This window comes from Pinus tabuliformis, chromosome 8 (genome assembly GCF_031772625.1).
Source record: "Pinus tabuliformis cultivar Carrire ecotype Pingquan chromosome 8, CPIR1, whole genome shotgun sequence".
In the NCBI taxonomy this organism is placed as follows: Eukaryota; Viridiplantae; Streptophyta; class Pinopsida; order Pinales; family Pinaceae; genus Pinus; species Pinus tabuliformis.
Window position 1 is genome coordinate 1,540,870,017 of NC_142294.1, and position 22,353 is coordinate 1,540,892,369.

The following is a 22,353-nucleotide window of genomic DNA, read 5'->3' on the forward strand; positions in this document are numbered from 1 at the left end:
TGATAGTTTTAGTGTGGCTTTTCCTCTGACAAACCTGGCAAGAGAATTTATTGCTTATTATCATTGTTGAACATATTCCAGTGGTGTAAGCACCCTCTGTGAACAATATTCTTTATGTCGTATTATTCAATTTGAGATATTTTCTTTGAGTTGCCTTTTTAGCTAGGATGGGGTAGACTAGGCAAATATTTAATAAGAACTTATGGATTGGGCGTTATGCAATTAGAACCATGAAGCAATTAAATTTTTTACATAAGGGACATATTATTATGACTAGGAGTTAAGAACGAAGTAGATGCAGGAGTAATTTTGGAAACATGGATTAAACTATATGATCCATGTGAAGAGTGTCTATGTAATTAAGGCTACATAAAATGAGACTTACAATTTTTAGACCTTTTAGCTTCACACATAAAGGAGATCCCATGGATTTATTAACCATGTTTGTGAATGGTGGGGGGGCAAACTTTGAGCTACAAAAGAATGCCTGTTAACTTTTATTCCCCTTTATTCATTGGAAATGATCCATAGAAAAGTTGGAGATAGAGAAAGTTCATGACCAGAGGTGCTGTCCATGATGAAAGTTCATTCCAGGATGGTCCCAAGTACGGGCACAAAACTTAGATAAACTTATGATGAACTGAGTAAGTGCAATTATGTTGCTTAGTGTTTATAACCCTTGGCACACATTGGTAAAGTGCATAAAACCTAGGCATATGCACTCCAAAAAGTGCATGAGGCTTAGGTGAAAGTCAAAACCAGAAGTAAAGCACATTTGATGTTGAGATGCACACTAGAGTGACATGGATGGACGACTCAACACATTGATAGAAAGGAAACTCAATGAAGGATGCATTTTCTTTTTCTTTTTCATCATCTTCTTGACTGTTGGAAATGTGCTCTAATACCAATTGTTGGAAACCTTTGAGCACTACTAAGAGGGGGGAGTTGGGGGGGGTGCGGTGAATCAATAGTGTGATCTATATATCAATTTTTGCTAATTATTACTTCAATAACTGAATCACACATATGTTAGCAGTGATTCATTAAACATGTGCATCACATAAGCTTAACTGAAAACCATAAGGAACTACAAAAAAAAATGCACATCACATCAATCACACACGAGACACAAGATTTCTGGTGGAAACCCTTCAAAGAGAAAATCCACTCTTGCTGCTGTTGCTCTGCTTTGAATTTCTATTAGTCAAGCAATTGATATTTTACATAGTTGACTGACTACCATCAGCGTGGAGACTCGACCTCATATACATAATGCCAATACCGATCGACTAAGAGACTTGATACCACTGATCAAATCAGAAGACTTTGTTCTCTACGGATCTCTACGGACTACCATCCGCTAAAGGCCACCATGATCAGTCGATCCTCGCCCAACTACCATTGGACTATCCAACCACCATTGGATTGAGAAACTTGTTCCTTTCACTAAAGCTTTGCTATCCCTGCTCCTATCTCATGAAGTCACTGCTTCTCTACCACTATGCGGACCTCCTTTCATGTATTTTCAAACTAGATCCCAAGACATTATGCTCAACTAGAAATCAGTGCTACATACATGCTCTCAGCAGCAAGACATCATCATCAAATCAAGTATAAACACCATAAACAAAATGTTCTCCAATATAGGAAAACTGTGGCCACACAAATCTGAATCAATCAGACCCTCACAACAATAAAATGTTGCATAATACAAATAACATCATAAGACACATGGCTATGTGCTACATGCATCAACAACTCTTGCAAAACAAGTGTGAGAGGATCACCAACATATACTCCAACAACATACCAAACTCTCCAACCAATCTCTACACCAACAACTCCAATTATGATCTATTTTGCAGCATGCTTTAGATCTATACATTATTCAGTCATAAACACTCATGGACTGAAGCATCTAGGCTCTACTCAAGATTTGAAGCATAATCTCACTATTCTGCCTTCTCTCCACACATACACTCAACATCTAACTCCATCAACAGCCACAAAGCTCACAATGCAAGAATATAAAACATGTAGGGCGAAATTGAGCTTGGGTCTAGGATCAAAGGTGCACAAATTGGACGAAATCAATCCACTAAGGTCACTACTAGTGCACTAAATGTATTCACATCATGAGAGGACCTTTTCAAACCATTCTTGACTTTTTCAACCAATTTTGGAAGCCTCTGGGAATTTCCAAACTAATTTCCTTCCGAACAACGCGAGGAATGCAGAGGAAATGTCGTGAAAACCCTCGGTCGCTCCCATGACACTGTCTGAACTCGACTGGGGCTATAACCGCTCCCATAGGCTGGCCTCCATGCGACTGGGGCTTAGGCTCAGTAAAAACATTAGTGCTTTAGTCCAAAACCTTTGCCCCCTGTTGGATCACCTTCCCCTGCATTTGTACTAGCTTCCAAACCTCTGACATGGCCTTTGACACCTCTGCAAGTAGATCAAACAAGCCTCCCAAGTGTTACTACCAAGTTGACCTAGAAGGGCCAACAAACAAGGTTGACAAGTGTGCCAACAAGTCCTTCACTCTGCATCAGACCTCTGAACAAGCAGTAACGCATTTGAAGCACCTCTGCAACCTCTGTAGCACCATCATCAAGCCATCACATCACTAAAATAAGTCTCCTCATAGGCATATACATGAAGACCTAATGAGGATCTAGTTGACAACTCAATTAATGTGCCATCAACCTTCTCTAACACATGTAGATCTGTATGATTAATTGTAACAACACCATCTACCTGTAGCAACATCAACAATCATCATGACATGTCCATCAATGTACATGCCAACATATGCCAACTCCTCCAAGACCATCATGTGTCATCAAGCTCCGTTAATGCCATCATTGACCATCATGAGTGTGCCATCATCAATGCCAACACAATCATCTCACTGCCAATACATCAATGCCAATCACTAGGACCACCAAGTCAAACATCCATCACACATGCATATGACAAGTATGACCATGACCATGACCATGACCTTGTTGACATCATGCAAACACAATAATGACAACAAACTCCCCCTTTGGCATTGATGTCAACCTCATCAACATGTGAGGTTGATCTCCATACATTCTCCAAAAATTGAAGCTGCACTCTATCCATCCAAATCTCTCCAAATTCTCTCCCCCTTTGACATCAATGGCAAAGGGTCAACTCCATATGAATAGGTAGCAAGAACTAAAGCACATACTGGAGCATACATCTCTACATGGCTGAAATATAATGCATCAAAGATCATCCATGCCTCCATAAAACAACAAGCAACATATATACCAATCATCATTCAAAGCAGAATACCATCCAACAACTACTAGCAGCAAGCAACATATGGCGACATAAGGCAACCATAAGCATCATATACAACATCATCATAATATCAACTATGAGCAACATCAAGTACATGCATCAATATGCACATAAGCATCAAACCATCACTCCTAATAACAACATCATAAAATGCATCATCATATGATATGTAGCAATACCACATGAGGCAACCACACACAATCTCCCCCATAACTACATAGCAACAACTAGCATAACATCTCATCACATGAGGCCAAGAGCCCCACTGTCATAGCATAGAATGAGGCATAACATGAACAACTCCAAGCGGATCACAATGCAAACAATGTATGGTTGAAGTAATAAGAGCAAATAGTGCTCCCCATGAACATGTGCCATCACCAAGCTGTAGAGCTACCAATTGTTGGGCTGAAATGACTGCTTCTGTTGCAAACAATGCTTCCTTTGGCAAGAAGAAGCACCATATGGGCTGAGACTCCACATGACCATGACTCAAGTGACATATACATGATAAATACATGGTTGTAGCAGCGACATAAGACCTCATACATGACTATTACATGACCTCATGACTCATGGCTATATGACCCAAAAGATAGTACATCATAAGTACATGGCTCCATGAGCATTTACATGAATACATCAATGAAATACATAGTTTCTATGATCATCTCCTATGGACCAATGACTCAAATACATAATACATCATGACAATTACATCATCATTAGCTCATACATATGGCTGCAAAATGACTTCATATGACTCCTCCATGTTAGAAGATTAGAAAGGCAAAAATATTTTCTTTATATTGACAATTACTTGTGATATTCTTATGTTCTTCTTTTATCTTTAGTTCATGAAGCAATTACCAAGATAATAAGACAAAGATCACAGATACCAGATGTAGGTAGACAGCCAGAGAAAAACCCCTATCTAGGGGAAAACCCAGTCAACAATTCTTCCTTCAATAGTTTCACGAGATAATCCAATACTCTTGACCTAGACACAAACTTCCTCCACACCAAGTCAGCTCTTTTCTCCTTCTATAGATGATAACCCTTTCAACAATAACTTCGACCTAGCAGCAACAACTTGCAGCAATAACAAAACTTTGATCTCGCAGAACTTTGACCCAGCAGTAGCCCAACAAAATCTTCGACCCAACAGTTAGCCCAACAAAAACTTTGATCTTCCAGAAGTAACCCAACAAATTCACACATGTGAGAGAGATGTTGCAGAAATTCGACCTTCCAACAATTATTCTCCTTCTTTTGCAACTTCACACTTTTTGTGCTTCTCTTTGATATCGTACTTGTGAATATGAGTGTCCTCCAAATGAATCGAACTGCCCCAATATATAGGCTTCTAGTGAGGTTGAATTACCTTGTTTGAGGCCGACTTGATCTCCTTCAGGCCGACTTGGTGTGGAGGTGAAAATAACTTATTTGACTCAATAATAAATCTTTTTACATGATTCAAAAGCCCAAGAAGGGTCTCTTTTAATGGACAATGACTCTAATGATTCAAGACAAAACCTAGAAGTCCTTAATGGGGACTTTGACCTAAAACATGATGACCCAAGCATGCAACCCATGCTTTAATAAGTCATAATAATAATAAAACAGCACCGATAGAATTATAATTTTTAAAAGATTTGAAAAATAAGACATGGTGAGGGAGCCTCTGTGCGATGATGCCTCTTCGCTCGCTGGGTTGACTCGGTGTTGATGCTGGTTCAGGGTCCCCGTTGCAGGCCCTCGGCCCCTCTGCTTGGGCTAGGCCCTGCCTGCCATTGCGGGCTGTCCCTGAAGGGTCGGGGCTACGGGTGTCCGGATTCACCCTCCTCTGGCTTTCTGCTTTCTTCTAGGGTTTCCTCCTTTGGCGCTCTGGTTGTGTGGGTCGGCTTGGTGCTAACCTTCTTCTGTTATTTGTTGTTGAGTTCCCTGTCAGTAGTCGCTGTCGCCTGGGGCCCTTCAGTCATTTCCCCTACTTGGAAGTGTAATGTCTGCGCCAACCTAGGATGCGCCACTCTTCACTGAGATTGTTGCCTTCAACTCCTTGGTGGCCTTTGCTCTGAAGTTCTACAAGCAGGGGGCCTCCAAGTTTGTGAAGAAAGCTGAGGAGATCCCCAAGATTGAAATAAGTGTTCCGCAGGCCCACTCTCGGGCCTTGCAGCTTGCGGATAGAGGCCTTATTGGCCAGTTCATGGGCCTCGTTCTGTGGAAAAGGTTTCTATACCTTCTATTTTGAGAATGGTTTGGACAGGGACTTAGTTTTTAGGAGTGGTCCTTATTTTATGGGGACCCAGGGGTTCTACCTGGACTGCTGGAGTCCCAGTTTCAACCTAGATTGTGATGTCCCTTCATCACTCTCGGTATGGGTGAAGCTGCCTTACCTTCCCCTTCATTGCTGGAATGATGCGACCTTCAGGTTCAGAGGAAACTCCCTGGGGCGGTATATTGATTGCTCTGAACCAAACGATGGTCTCTTCTCCTGTGCAAGGATTTATGTGGAGGTGGACCCTGAGAGGGGCCTCCTGGCGTCTGTCAATCTTTGTATGGATAGTTGGGCACATGTTTAGGAAGTAGAATATGACCAGCTTCCTTTCAAGTGTACGCTGTGCCATGAATATGGGCACTTTGCAAAAGGCTGTCCTAAAGGTGGGGCCCTTGTGGAGAATCAATCCGGAGATCCTAAAGAGCAGTGGCAACAGGTCAAGAGGCGTAAGTATTCAAATTTTTCTGCGCAGGCCGACGACCCTATTGCAGTTCCGGTCTTAAAGGAAGTGGATTCTACCCCCTAGGCATGCTTACTGAGGGCGAACTTGGGTTGGGGTCAAAGAATCATTTTGGGATCCTTGATTTAGAATGTGTTGTTGAAGGTTCAGTACTACCTATCCCCCCCTCCTCCCCTCAAGAGGACCCGACCCCTCGCCCTGCTCCCATTGGGCCTCCCCCAAATAGTCATAAGGAGACAAGCTCTAGCCCAGACACTGATAGCAGTTCTGATGAATCATCAGAGGAAGAGGAAGATGCAGAAGGGTTCCTGACATCTACAGAAGGCCTGGGACCTTTAGCACAACTGAGCTCTGTTGATGATAGACCTGGGGGGCAGGCCTAAAGCAGCCCGCTAGAAAAGGGAAGAAAACAAACAAGGAAGTCAGAAGGGAGAAAACAGAAAAAGACAAAGAGTTGGGAGTCCAGCACACTATTCCTCGTCAGTTAGCAAGCACAGGGAACAAAGGAGGAGGAGGAAAAAAAGGAAACAATACGGGCCCTGGAAAGGGAGCAGGGAACTTAAAAAAGTGATTAATGAATATCTTATCTTGGAATTGTAGGGTCCTAGGGTCTGAAAAAGAATTACAGAAGTGAAATCCCTAATCAGTAAAGAAAGACCAGATGTCTTCCTCCTACAAGAAACCAAGCTAGATGAGGAGTTTATCAACGCTATTTTTTGTTTGTTTGGAATATTGGCAAGCTGGAATCAGTCAGTTCAAGAGGAGCATCAGGAGGCCTCTGTACATTATGGAATCCGTCGAAGCTGCAACTGGTAAGTACCTTAAAAACAACTCATTGGATAACAACTATTTTTAAAATTAAAGAGAATCAACATCCCTTCACAGTGGTCAATGTATACATGCCCACACATTTTTGGGAAAAGCAAGAATGCTGGAGTTCCCTAATGGAGCTAAAAGACACAGAGTTTGGGCATAACTGCATTTTTGGTGGAGATTTCAACACAACAATGGGCAACCATGAAAAAAGAGGGGGCTCTATCATCCGAGATGCCCAACAAGAATACATGGAGGACCTCATCCTAAACCTGAACCTTTTCGATGTCAAACCTCAAAATTTTTTGTATACTTGGACTAACAAAAGGGGGGGGGTAAATCATATAGCGTCCCTACTGGACTGCTTCTTGGCTGCTGACATCCTCCTAACCCTAAATTACAGCCTCAAATCCTCCATCCTGCCATGGGTAGGTTCAGACCACCACCCGATCAGCCTATCGATCTCTCAGCCCTTGGATCTGGGCCCTATCCCCTTTCATTTCTCTCCTCTTTGGCTGGAATCCCCCAATTTCTTGGAAATGGTTTCCCTCTACCGAGCCGGTTGGATTAATGGCAGCCCAATCATCATCTGGGAGTCCAAGATTCGTAGACTGAAAGGCGACATTAAAAATTGGCTAAAGGATCATCAATCTGAAAGAAAAAACAACATTAAAGACATGGAAGGGAATCTTGCTTCAATCCAAGGGAAAATGGAAACAATGTCGATACATGAATCAGACCTCCGTAAGGAAGCAAAAACTTTTAAAGCTCTCCACAAAAACCTAAGAAAGGAAGAGGAGTACTGGAGACTAAAATCCAGAAATAACTGGCTTAAGGCAGGGGATAAGAACACTAAATTCTTCCACAAACAAGCCAAGTTCAGGGAATCAAAAAATAATATAACTCAGATCACTCATGGGGGGGAGACCATTAATAAGTTTGAGGAAATTAAAAGAGCAACAGTGGAATATTTCAAAAATCTGTATACAAAGGATAATACTTGGGATATTGCCAATGAAGACTACTTTCTTGAGATCATCCCTCAAATGGTGTCGGAGGAGGAGAATGCTCTTTGACTCACCCCCCGAGATTGGAGGAAATCCGAAAAGTAATATACTCCTTTCCCCTAGACAAAGCGTCGGGCCCAAATGGATTCACAACAAGCTTCTATCATTCCTTCTGGGATGTTATCAAGAGAGACCTTTGCAGACTGGTGGGATACTCCTTCAAAAGATTTGCGATGGGGGGAGGCATAAACTCTTCTTTCCTGGCCTTAATCCCTAAAGAATCGAACCCCTCCTCATTCTCCAGATTTCGCCCTATTTCCCTTTGCAATGTCTCCTACAAAATCTTCTTGAAGCTTATGGCCTGTCAACTCTCTATCTTTGAAAACTAGGGTGGATTTGTTCCAGAGAGGAAAATATTCGATAATATAATCCTGATCCAAGAAGCTCTGGATTCAAGTTGGCGCAGGGGGGATCAAGGAATGATTATAAAGCTGGACATGGAAAGTGCCTTTGATCGGGTTAGGCATGGATTGCTCAGTTGGTAAACGGAAGAGTGGCTGGATTCTTCAAAGCCTCGGAGGGACCTTCGGCAAGGGTGCCCCTGTTGAAGAATCTAGGGCAATCAGTTAATGAGATTCTTCTTGACATGATAACTATTTGTGAGGTATTTAATTTTTGCTTATTAGCACAATCTTATCTTGATATCATTAGTGTGTGTATTTCTTACTTCATCAAACAATTACCAAAATACAAGAGACAAGAACACAAGATGTTGGCTTTCTGCCAGGGCCAAAACCTCTCCCTCTTGGAGAGGAAAACCCACACACAATTCTTCTTATAGAGATTCCAATTGACGAATACCAAGACCTTGACCCTTGACCTACTAGGCCACTCCAAGACCAAGACATCAATCCTCTTCCTCGTTACTGCTGAGATCATCATCGTTACTGCTGCAATACTGAGGTCATCTCTGTTGCATCACTGATATCATTACGACTTCACCATTGCTACACCTTAACTGAGATTATCACTGTGTCTTTATTGAGGTCATCTTTTGCTGCACCACTGAGATATTGATTGTTGTTACTTCTCTGTTGCAACACTACTACATCTTCTTTAACAACGAGGTATGGATATACATATAGGAGTGTTGTACGAATATCATTATCAAGATTATGATCTTGAAGCAATGTCTTCATTGAGATCATGGTCATCATCGTCCAGAATACATGCTGAGACAGAGTGTCATTATAGGATAACCAAGATCCTTCTTGTGACAATGATGACCAAGATCCTTCTCTCTTCTTTATCGAGACTATGACTGTGCACTCCTTGCACCAAGTTCATTCTTGTCAATGTGCCAAGATTGTCATCATTGTGACGCTGCTTCGAGACTATACCCAGAGACATTCGTCATGATGACTACCTGAGAAACACATAACCATTGTACTTACCCAAGATTTGAAGGCACTGCATCATCCGAAATACTGTAGGTGTCCTTCTCCTGAACGAATGTGTCTCCATCTGCAATTTCTGTGTCTCATTACTTGTCCGAGATTACAGAAGGGAATGCGAAGATGTCACTGTGTTGATTACTGAAATTTCAGAGGTTCTGTCCACTTCCACAATTACAGAGGCTTGTTCGAATTCCCTATCTCTGTGGTGACCCTAGCTGCGAATTTATAGGTGTTATGCTTCCATAATAAGGCGACATGGCAGTGAATCGTTGTGACGGTTCATTTGAGAAGACTTGACATTTCTTCTAATCCATTTGCAGGTCGACATGACTGTTCTCTTCATAATTTTGCTCGCTGATGTCTTCAGGAGGATTGTGCTTGTCTTGGAGGACCTTTTAGACTAGAATACATTTACACATAGGCTCAAGAAGAGCTCCTTAGACATGACTTTGACCCTTTGACTTTTCTAAACCTATGAAATGAGCAAGAAACTAATTTTTATAATTTACAAATATAATATGTCCTTTTCTTGACAAGTACAAACATCAAAATTACATTTGTAAATATCAAACCTAGTTACACTTTCTTCAATACTCCCTCTTAACTAGAGAGGTATTTACAATGGTACTTGGTTATTCTCAATCTGAAGGATTTCTCGTAAGAAGAATCAAATTGGTAATCCCATCTGTATAGCAGCATATCAATCAGTCATAGTGCAAGGCCTCGACTAACAACTCCATCTCTCCACGAGACCAGGAGCTACAATGCTGGCGAGACGAATGATTTATAGACACCTTCATCATTGTCTCTCAACGTACATACCCACCTGAGTGTTCACTAAGTATGACCTTCTAGGACTATTCTTATCTTGGCTTCCCAACCCTCAAAGAATATCGGTCCTCTTGCCTACTCTTATCTTGGATGCCCTACACATCCCCAAAGAGTATTATATGCCAGATGATTACCCAACCCTCCATTTTTTCTTCCCAAGTGAAGATAAGAATGATGTGTTTATCACGTGTCTACATTTCTATTCATGGCCTTCATCTAGACTTACGACTGTTACTCGTAGTCTAGTGCATGACACATGAAATAGAAAAAAACAATTGTCATTCCTTTGTAATCAGGGGTGATCTAATTCAAACTCCCTCTTAGCTAGGGACTTGTCCATTCGTCAACAACTTCTTCTTAGCGGGTTCTTCAGCTGCTTGATCTTCCTTCTTTGATGTCATGAAGTCTTTTGTTCGAACTTCTTCTTGGTAGGGCACCGACCATCGACCACTTTACTTCTTGGTTTGTCATGTCATTCCTTTCTTCATGGAAAGTGGCCTTCTTGATACATATATGGAACCTTCGTCATATGGCTACTTCTTCCTCATCATGTTACTTTCAGGAATTTCCATCCACCACATGAATGCTGGTTGTACTTGTACTTACAATTCTTGTTCCAGTAGCCCTACGTGAACTCATCCAAATATTACTGACGAAATCAAAACATAACATTAAATTAAATCGTACCTTTCGAGATGGCTCTTCATCATGACATATTCAGGTAGGTATCAACATCTTGCATACATGTTTACATATCTCCAAAGATATCTATTGTCAAGGGTCTCCATCTTTTCAAATCTTCTTGGTCCTTTGGATGTTGATTGCCTTCATCATGCTTGCATATCTTACGATCTCTTCCTTCCTCACACATTCCTTTCCCAGTAGCTTTCAATCAGAGTTTCTCAATTGTAGTCAACCACCTCATTCATATGAGGACACATTATGTTGATTTCATCTTAGTGTGACTTTATGCCTTACCTGCATCCTTTCAGAGGAGGAGATCATTTTTCTCTAGATCATGCTTCTTAAGATAGAAGTAATGATCCATGTTACCTGCAATGATACGACATGACATTATAAAATTAAATATAGGCATACATACCTCATTTTACCTTTAGGTCATCTAGGCTTCTTCTAGCAACTTCCTTGATTGAAGTTTCTTCAATCCCTTAATCTGCTTCTTTTCTTATGTCATCATAACATCATCCATGAATTCCATGAGTTGAGTTCTTGATGAAACACTTGCTTCCTCTCTAGATTATTGAATCCTCCAATTAGGATTCTATTAGAGAATCTCGAGGATCTTGTATATCGTCATTTGGCAAATGTTTCCCTTTTGACTTGATGTACGATGAGATTTGTCTTGGATGACTTCGTCCTTTGCTTCTTCATGTTTGATTGTCATGGATTTTGTTGTTCGTGATTTCCATGGTAATGCCACGAGCTCTTGCTTCTAATCCTTTCATGATGCCATGATGCATCTTAATATTATGGTCATATCTAAAGATTTAGGAGCTTATGATAGGACCCTTTTGTGAGGGATACCATCTTAATCATAGTAGAGATTTGCTGCTCCGTCTTTCCTTGGCCCCTTTCTTCAACTTCCTTCATCTTTTTGACAATATGAGCTTTCTTTTGATAGCATTGAGTCTTTAACTATACCAGACTTTCTTTTCCTTTCTGCAGATGTTTGAGTTCTTTCACCTTCAACACTTCTGCCTGCAACTTGTCTTTCTCTATCTGGCATAGAGACCACAACTTGTCGAATGAGGTAACCTTCTTGTTCATGGACATTTGTTACCTTGCTTATCATTTAGTTAATGATGATTGTCTTCTTATCATCTGTCCCAGATCTCCTAATTGAGATCTCATGAAGATATTTCTTTATTCTTTGATACCTTCAATCAGGTCTAAGTGATATGACCTTCTTCACTGCATTTCAGAGATTATATCTTCTAGCATTTTATATATCTCTTTTATGTCTCCTTTCTTGCTACGTAGGAATGCGAGGACCTTAAGAGTTCCTTCTCATGAATTCAAAAGGAGACCTTTTTTCTTGATTCTGACTTCTTTTTATCTATGAGGATTATGACAATCCTCCTTACTTCATGCAAGGACTTTTGATGACCCATCCAATCCATAGATCTCCTTGCAATCATGAAGTCAATTAACCAAACTTGATTATAAAAATGAAAGATACTTACTTGACAAGTGAAGATGAACTCTTCTACTTGTTCACTTAGATGCTGGTTGGAGAAGATGTATTGGAGTTTCCTCTTGGATGATCTTCTCTTTGATGGAAACCCTTTCTTCAATGGAAAAGTTTGCTCCCTTTGATGAAGATGATTTGCTGCTTTTCTTCGATGATTTTCTTCAAGGAAATGATCTTTTATAAACTTGAAGATGATGAAAATGCTTTTTCTCCTTCTATATGCTTTGCCTTCTTTTGTAGATCAGGATTGCTGCTAGGGTTTCAACCTATTTTCTGATTTTGAGGTCCTCTGAGTTACCTTGCTTTGTATACATCTTGATGAGGGTCTATAGTGGAGACACAAGTTCTTGCAGTCGTAGACTGCTTGATCCTTCAATCTTCGACAAAACCCTTCAACTTACTTTGATGCCCTGCTTGACACTTGATTCTTGAGAGTCTCTTTTCTGCCCTTCCTTAGACTGTAACCATAGCTCCAACACCATGTTGAAGAATCTAGGGCAATCAATTAATGATATTCTTCTTGACATGATAACTATTTGTGAGGTATTTAATTTTTGATTATTAGCACAATCTTATCTTGATATCATTAGTGTGTGTATTTCTTACTTCATCAAACAGTTACCAAAATACAAGAGACAAGAACACAGGATGTTGGCTTTCTGCCAGGGCCAAAACCTCTCCCTCTTGGAGAGGAAAACCCACACACAATTCTTCTTATAGAGATTCCAATTGACGAATACCAGGACCTTGACACTTGACCTACTAGGCCACTGCAAGACCAAGACATCAATCCTCTTCCTTGTTACTGTTGAGATCATCATCGTTACTGCTGCAATATTGAGGTCATCTGTGTTGCATCACTGATATCATTACGACTTCACCATTGCTACACCTTAACTGAGATTATCACTATCTTTATTGAGGTCATGTTTCGTTGCACCACTGAGATATTGATCGCTGTTACTTCTCTGTTGCAACACTACTACATCTTCTTTAATAACGAGGTATGGATATACATATAAGAGTGTTGTACGAATATCATTATCAAGGTTATGATCTTGAAGCAATGTCTTCATTGAGATCATGGTCATCATCGTCCAAAATACACGCTGAGACAGAGTGTCATTATAAGATAAACAAGATCCTTCTTGTGACAATGATGACCAAGATCCTTCTCCCTTCTTTATCGAGACTATGACTGTGCACTCCTTGCACCAAGTTCATTCTTGTCAATGTGCCAAGACTGTCATCATTGTGATGCTTCTTCGAGACTGTACCCAGAGACATTGATCATGATGACTACCCGAGAAACACATAACCATTGTACTTACCCGAGATTTGAAGGCACTGCATCATCCGAAATACTGCAGGTGTCCTTCTCCTGAACGACTGTGTCTCCATCCGCAATTTCTGTGTCTCATTACTTGTCCGAGATTACAGAAGGGAATGTGAGGATGTCATTGTGTTGATTACCGAAATTTCAGAGGTTCTGTCCACTTCCGCAGTTACAGAGGCTTGTCCAAATTCCCTGTCTTTGTGGTGACCCTAACTGTGAATTTATAGGTGTTATTCTTCCATAATAAGCCGACATGGCAGTGAATTGTTGTGACACTTCATTTGAGCCGACTTGACATTTCTTTTAATCCATTTGTAGGCCGACATGACTGTTCTCTTCATCGTTTTGCTAGTTGATGTCTTCAGGAGGATTGTGCTTGTCTTGGAGGACCTTTTAGACTAGAATACATTTACACATAGGCTCAAGAAGAGCTCCTTATACATGACTTTGACCCTTTGACTTTCCTAGACCTATGAAATGAGCAAGAAACTCATTTTTATAATTTACAAAAATAATATTTCTTTTTCTTGACAAGTACAAAGATCAAAATTACATTTGTAAATATCGAACCTAGTTACACTTTCTTCAACAACCCCCTCCCTTTTTATACATTATCATGGCAGATGCCCTGAGTCGAAAATTGGAGCTTGAAAGAGCCTCCCTCAACCTACTTGGCATCCGTTACAAGGAAGGCATCATAAGTATAAACCAATGTTCCACGGGGACTCGCCCCCCCCCCTAGGGGTCTAGTTTCCTCGCTCCCCCGCGCTCCGGGGACTTGGGGACGAGTAGGGGACGTTTCCCCACGCTCCCAAAATGGAGGAAACTCAGGGGGACGTGCCAGGGAAACGTTTCCCTTCCCTGAGGGGACGTTTCCCCACGCTCCCAAAAAAAGGGCCTTGCTTATAGTTTATGATTTAATAGACCTAAAGTGGTACAAAGCTACTCATGTTCTGTATGGGGATAACGTCTTGTGCTGTCTTTTGGTTTCAACAAGCATTATTTTAGAGGGTCAGTATCATGGAAATTTGCTGGACCATATAGCACGTACATGAATTTTCCCTTTTAAAACTTCTCCTTTTTTTCTCAAGTGATGGCTCGATTACAGTGGGGAGATAACTGGAGTGACAGGCAAAGAATATGAGACATTCAGTTTGTGTTTTTAATTTGCATGACATTTGACATACAAACTATGGAAGCAGCACCTATGTCATGTGGGAAATAATTGGGTGGACTATAGACTAACATGCATTTACTGCAAGCATGACAAAATACTATGGGCAGCAAGAAATCTCAGGAACTGTCGTTATATATGAATTTATACAGTTACAAAATTTACACAGAGCATAGTTGCTCAACTTGAATTCTCAGGCCTTGAAATACACTGCTAGTTTGAAGTTTGAACTACATGGAATTGCTCTAATAAGGTAGACAAATTATCCATGCCATCGTTGGTCACCCAAGTTGGTTCGCAGATGGTCATCCTGCAGTCAATGTCATTTGATAGTAAATTGTCAGAAGCTCTTTCATGTGATCTTCTCATCTCTCCTGGAACTAAAACTCTTCTTTCAGCATATGGTGTACTGTCTATATTATATATAATATAACAAACTTTCTAGCTGTTGGATCCAGTACAGCTGGACAACCCATTGTAGTTGCCCCTTCTACTGCCAATGCAGTGTTCCTGATCTGTTCATTTACCTTTTCACAGAATTCAGTGGCTACCTTATCAAGCTGAAGCTCTCCCTCTGTTTGACCAAAATCTAAATTAGAATTTGACCAAGCTGAATTAGAATTTTAAATATATTATTTTATATGATATTATAAATTTGGATAATGTCAAATGATATTCATATCAATGATCATGCTTTGCAGCTTTTCAATTCAAACCAAATTGTCATAGTGGACTCAATTAATAAATTATATTTTATATTTATAAATTTTTAAGACCTTGACACTCCCCCACGTTTCCTAAAAAATGGTAGGGAGCTTTTGCATAGGCCGCTCCCGCGCCCCCTCGCTCCCTCGCCCCCTCGTCCCGGAACCTTCGTGGAACATTGGTATAAACCATGGCAAGTTCGCAAATGATACTATTATGATGGGAGGAGCCTAGACCACAATCGCTTTGCGTTTTAAGAGAATCTTAGATAGTTTTCTTAGTGCTTCCGGGGGAGCCACTAATGATAACAAAAGCCACATCTATAGCTGGAACATCTCAAGACATAAGGAAAAAAAGATAGAAGAAATTCTGGGGTTCAAAGCAATCTGGGAATGGACTGATTTCAATTATTTAGGGATCCCAATCTTCCGAAGGTGAGCTACTCCTCAGGCTTGGAAAAAAGTGCAAGATAAAATAAAACAAAAATTGTAAACTGGGGTGGTATTTGGCTTAATTATGCTAGAAGAGAAATCCTCATTAAGTCAGTCCTGTCGACTATCCCTCTGTATTAGTTTACTGCCCTTCAAGCCCCCAAGAGTGTGCTTCAGCAAATGGGCAAATATATAAGAAAATTCATGTGGGAAGGAGGGAAACAGGAAACAAAGAAATATCATTTAGTAAATTGGAAAATGGTCAGAGCTTCGAAACAGCATGGAGGTCTGGGAATCAGGGATCTGAAAATATCTAACTTGGCAATGGGAGCAAAAATGTACTGGAGTTTGATCACGAAGCTGAGTCAATGGTGGTCCCAAGTGATCAATGCTAAATATCCATCCCAATAAATTGGTAGTGGGGGATAGGAGGTCTCTGGTATGGGCTCTCCCATCTGGCGACTAATCTTCTCCTCTACAGATATTATCACCAAAAATATAAGAAAAATTCTGGGAAACAGAGCCTCCATAAAATTTTTCTCTGATTCAATCATGGGGCTTCAGCGCTTCGATTCTGACCTATCCCTAGTGAATCTAAAAAACTTCTTGTGTAATAGTGGGGGTATTTAAGCTGGATTGTGGAGTGGAACCAACAAGGAGGTTAGAAGGGCTGAAAGCTTGAAAATATCCCAGAGGCACTTCTCATACAAAGAGACAATCTTTTAAAGAAGTTAAGAGGATGTGCCCCCATAGCTCAGTGAGAGGCAGACAAGTGGGATTGGAAGAATGCCAGTTACACAGTCAAAGGTGGGTATTCGCACATGCTCTTAAACTCCCAAATACCTCCAAAAAACTCTATTTGGGGGAAAATATGGAATGCCATCCCAAAAGTCAATTTTTTCTGCTGGCTACTTTCGTGTAAGAAAATTATTATAGTGGAAAATATTTGGAGGCGCGAACTGATCGGCCCCTCTCAATGTCTGCTATGTGAATTCGAGGAGGAATCAATCCCCCACCTCTTTCTCCACTGTCATGTGACTAAAGAAGTTTGGGTTGTGGCCCTTGGGCCTCTATTTTGCAGAACAATTTGGCAAGTGGACCCCCTGATCTTCTTTAGCTCTTGGCCCAAATCCTATTTGGGCTCCCTTTAGGCCAAAAGCATCTTTAAAGAAATCTGGTTGGCTCTTCCAAAATATGTCTGTTGGCAAATATGGTTATCAAGAAATAAGGCAATCTTTAAAAAGTTTCGGCATTCGACAAGGATAAATAGCCATGAATGCCCTTTCAACTTGTATGGAACTGCACAAACCTGATTCTGATCCTTCCTTGGATAAGATTGAATCTGTCTGGCTGGCTTCGTGGGTGTCTCCCCTGGCATTACAGGTTCTGGGGAACCGTTCTCCCTCTTGGGCGAAGTGGATTTTGAGGTTGTCCTCAGAAGCTCTGGTGGACTGGCTGAGATCCACAAATAAATGGACCCTTCAATTCGATGGAGCATCAAAAGGTAACCTTGGGGTGGCAGGAGGGGGAGGGATTCTCATTAATCTCGAAGGAATCATTGAAGATAGATATGCTTGGGGGCTTGGATGGAAGACAAACAATCAAGTTGAAGCGTATGGATTGTTTTTGGGCCTCACCTGGGCTCAAAAGAAAGGAATAAAAACCCTGCAGGTGCTGGGAGACTCCATGATTATAATCAGGCATATGAACTATGCCTCATCTGCAAAAAACACAATATTAAATCAAATTATCAAGAGATCCCAAGGGATGATCCCTTCCTTCGATTCGGTGACCTTCTTCCATATTCTAAGAGGAAATAATCAAGAAGCTGACAAACAAGCCAACCTTGCTTGCTAGTTGATAGAAGAAAGGAGTGTGGTGAATGATGTCGTGAGCACGACTAGGATCCCATAAGTTAGTTAATGACTTACAATTCCTGGATGGTGGAGGTTGAGCTAAGCCTGGCTTGGGCGATGTCAAACCTTAGAATTAGGGAATTTGAGGATAATTTCATTGGGTCGACTCCTTGGTCTGCCCTCCTGCCCCTTATCCCTCTCCCTCCCCTGCCTCTTCCCTCCCTCTCCCATTGCTCCCCCTCTCCCCTATTCATCCTTCTCATCCCTTCCCTTCGACATCCCCCTTTCTTTTCCTTGGTCGTGTCCCTCTCCTTTTTCATCCCGTCTCCCCTCCCTTCTGTCATGTTCCCCTTCCTTGCCTGCCTCGCACCCTCGACACTTGGGACCCGCAGAACATCTCCTTGCATTCCTAGGTTTGATCAAGAGCCTCGTGGCAAGTGTGTCCTTTACTTACACCCGCAACGTGTTTGTTATCATCTCTAAGGTACCACCTCTTTTAATAACAGGGATCTCTCGGTATGATTTCAGTACATTCGCCCTGGTTATCTGTGTAGGATAAGGGGAAGAGAGGAGCAACATTTATTTCAGGAACACAGATTGATCCAGAACACTCGTGGGAGGAAACTCAGAAGGAGAATGAAGGACAAGGATCAATGTTGGGAAATTGAGGCGGAAGGCTAGGAATTAATGGAAGATTATCGGGATCATAGCCCCAACAGATTCCTTAACAGAAACTGTATCATCTTGAGGCACTGTTATTGCTATATAAGGAACAATGGTCGGATAAGTTTGCATGGGTTAATGCTCCTTCCTGCTTTGGTGGCCTCTGTGCAGGCCTTGAGGCTGAAGCTGAGGTCGTCGAGTGTTGGTAGTGGGGACTGGATTACTGGGAAGAATCCTAGGGAGCCTGGTGAGTTAGAACTTTCGAGTGGGAAGTTGCAGGGGTTTGCGGGTCTAAGGTCTGTGGTTGGTCTGAGGGGTAGTGCAGAGTTGGGAATTGCTAGTCTGTTGATCTGGGAGGGGTCTTTGGATCAGACCCACAGGAAAAATTTGGACACCGACCTGCAGAGGGAGGACTGTCGGAACTCGGCTATCTTTGACACTCCAGTAGCTATGAATTCGCTCAAGCTCCACGTCTGGGAGGAGATCTAGGGCCAGGACCCTGGAGCAGCGATTCCGAAGGAGAAGTATCATGGGGCAGTGGGTTGTAGTATAATTGACGGGCATGACACAATTGCTGGGGCTGGTAATGAAATTCCACTGAATTGGAAAGTCCGGTTGATCTCGGTCGGCTTGGTGTTTGCTACAGGTGAGAAGGCTTCTACTCCTTTGGGCTGTGAAGGAGTGTTGGATAATATCCTTAGTGTGGTGTGGCTGGCAAGTAAGGTGGACTGGTGGGTCAAGGAAATCTCGAACTTGAGCGGGGAGGAACAAAAATAATTGCGACCTTCTGGGATGTCAGAAGATGGATCCGAGGAGTTAGAGAGCAGAAGACATTCCTTGGGCGAGCTCTCGAGAGAGCTAGAGGTGGAGGTCGGGTCGACATGTTGCTGGAAGAATTCGGCCAACCTGCACCACTTGCGAGCAGGAGCACTTGGAATTTAGAGAAGGACTGGCGGCTTTGCAGTGTAACATGTACATTCAGCAGCGAGAGAATCTCACAATGCAGGAGAGTCAATTGGAGAAGAGGGACCGAATTCGTCAGCTGGAGGATGAAGTGGAAGCACTACGTCAACAAATTGAGCAGTTGAAACTCACGGTGGCGGAGATCAGTAAGAACAATGAGGAGGACTCCACTGACCAGGACCTATACAAGAACGCCAAAGTAGTCCCAATCGAGCTGGACCTGAACAATCCAGCACCTCCGGACTTTTAGTCTTTTCTGTTCTCTCTTGATTTTCAAATGACAAAATGTAAATGCAAATTTTTGTTACTTCAATTTTGTAGAATCTACAGTGATAAGAGATCTATGAATGGGAATTTTTGTATGCACTACAGAGAACACTCGTATAGTGGGTATGCAAACCAAATGATGTATCACTGGTCCTTAGAAGGCTGGAAATCACTATGTAAAATCCCGGTTTTGTTTGCGAATGGGCGTGCCATATTTAAATAAAAAATCTACTCATTCTGGTTAAATAATAATAATAATAATAACTTCTTTTTATTTCTTTTGATAAATACATTTCATTATGACTCGAATACAATTTATGAAGACCGAACCTAGTTACATTCTTCAACACTCCCTCTTAACTATGGAGGTATTCATACTTACATATACAAGTACATGGAAGATATCAAAACACATGAACCATGAAGATTTTAGGCACTTACGATGCCACGAACTAGATTCCTGATCAGGGCCATCTATCCGGGTGGGACTAACATGGACTAAAGCTTTCAGCCTCTCTAGGTACCATTAGGCTTACTTGCTAACCATTAACCTAGGGAACTAGGTGCGTAATGCAAGGTCAGAGCTCTATTTCCAACGCCACCCTCCCTACTACTTTGGGAACTAGACATCAACACATATGCCGACCATATGTCCTCATAGGTATTTTACACACTCAATGCCTCAACACATCAAATCTCTCTAACCTCAAGCATGCTTTTCAATAACTTCGAGAGATTTACTTGAATAATCACAAGCCCAATTAGTAACAACCTTTCAAATATTCATGAGTAAACACAAACCGTGGGGTCTTTCGACATCTTGACGCTGCTTCACAATTTATCATAGTAGGACTTAGAGGCTTCCCAAACAAATCTTGACAAAGGTTACATCAATCATTCAACTTCCTTTCCTACTTTACATGCAACAACCAAATCCTGCTTTCCTTCTTTCAGTAGCACCTCAATATGCATTCTCCAATTTCTTCAAGGTATCCATCATGACTATAATATGCCCTCCCTCTCAACTTGGGAGATATCCTTCCTTTTATCTTGGCTCCTTAACTTAGGGAGATCAACTTCTTTCTATGACATCGAAGAATCTTTCATGGCTTCCATCCTTATTATGAAAGTCATCTCGATCATCATCATTCATATAAGTTCCTTCATCATGCTTATCAAATCAAATTTACTTACGAACATCTTCATCATTTTGAAGATTATGTACCTGCACAACTTAGCAAGTACAACCAAATACATATATAGAAGCATGAACTTAACTATATTAGAATCATACAATAATGGAAGCATTAGACTTTAGACATCAAATGCCTAAACAACAAGAGACACATACTTTTATACTAAAACTTCTTACTAGGGTTTTGTCATAAACCCTAGATTTCATCATCAAGACTTCGAGCAACTCAATCAAGATAACAATCTTCATTATATCTAGGGTCTCAATATTTCTTCCAGAGATATGACATACTCTACTATAATATATTGCAAACCCTAGAAGCAATTCAAACAAGTATAGTTCTACAATGCATCCAACAACTTTAGAATTCATATGTTAGACTTCTACTAGGATTTAATGCAAACCCTAGATTCCATACATGAGATACTAAGCCTTAGATGTCAACAAACAAAACCAATCACAACACAATCTAAGGTTTCAACAATATGACCAACCTTTTTGTAAACCCTAGATTTTATCATCACATTTGAAACAATATCATCACATCATATCCTAGAATATCAAACTTCTACTAGGGCTTAGTTACAAACCCTAGAACTTTATGAACATCAACAATTTTGGTTAGCACATATATCTAGGATTTCATAATCATGCACAAGCATATCACAACAATATCCATTAGGTGAACCCAAGACACAGGTATCAATACATTTAAAGTCGGAGATATAACAATCTTGAATAGGCTAGGGTTTTGACCAGACTGACACACATACACCTAAGGTTTTATTCCTAGGAGCTTACTCTCGATACATAGGGGTATAAACCCTAATTTACCAAAACTTCAAGGTGGAACACATTACCATCCAACCCTAAAGGACTAGGGTTTTTATAATAATACCAATTCTCCAAACATGACATTACCATCAAAACCCCAAACATCAAAAGGATAGTATTTTCTAGATTTCATTGGTAACCCTAAGAAGACTAGGGATTTCACATTAGCATACCCTTAGGTTAGGTTTTTACAAAGAACCTACTAGGGTTCCACAAACATAATGATTTTTAATGAGGGTAGATTCAATCTAATGATTAATCTCCCAAACAAGAATCTCTATGATTCAAAGGTCTTGGACATAGCAATTGTTAGTAATGTAAAGCAGATTCATTTAGAATGAGTGAATGTACCTTTATCTTGAAGAGAACATGACTTATGATCTAAAACATACCTTGAGTTGTTTTCTAGACAAACCTTATAGGACATCAATTCCAATAGAACTTCTATGCTTTGTCTTGTGAGGTCTTCTCCATAGCCCTGGAGCTTATCATAAAGCTTTTCCTAAACAAGGAAAATATAAAAAGAAATGTT

At 40.9% G+C, this 22,353-nt stretch overlaps 1 protein-coding gene across 3 annotated transcripts in view; it reads left to right on the forward strand.

The window, feature by feature from the left end:
• Positions 1-22,353, forward strand: part of LOC149241810 (uncharacterized) — a 275,037-nt gene that overhangs the window by 176,334 nt on the left and 76,350 nt on the right. The gene's annotated exons all lie outside the window — the stretch shown is intronic.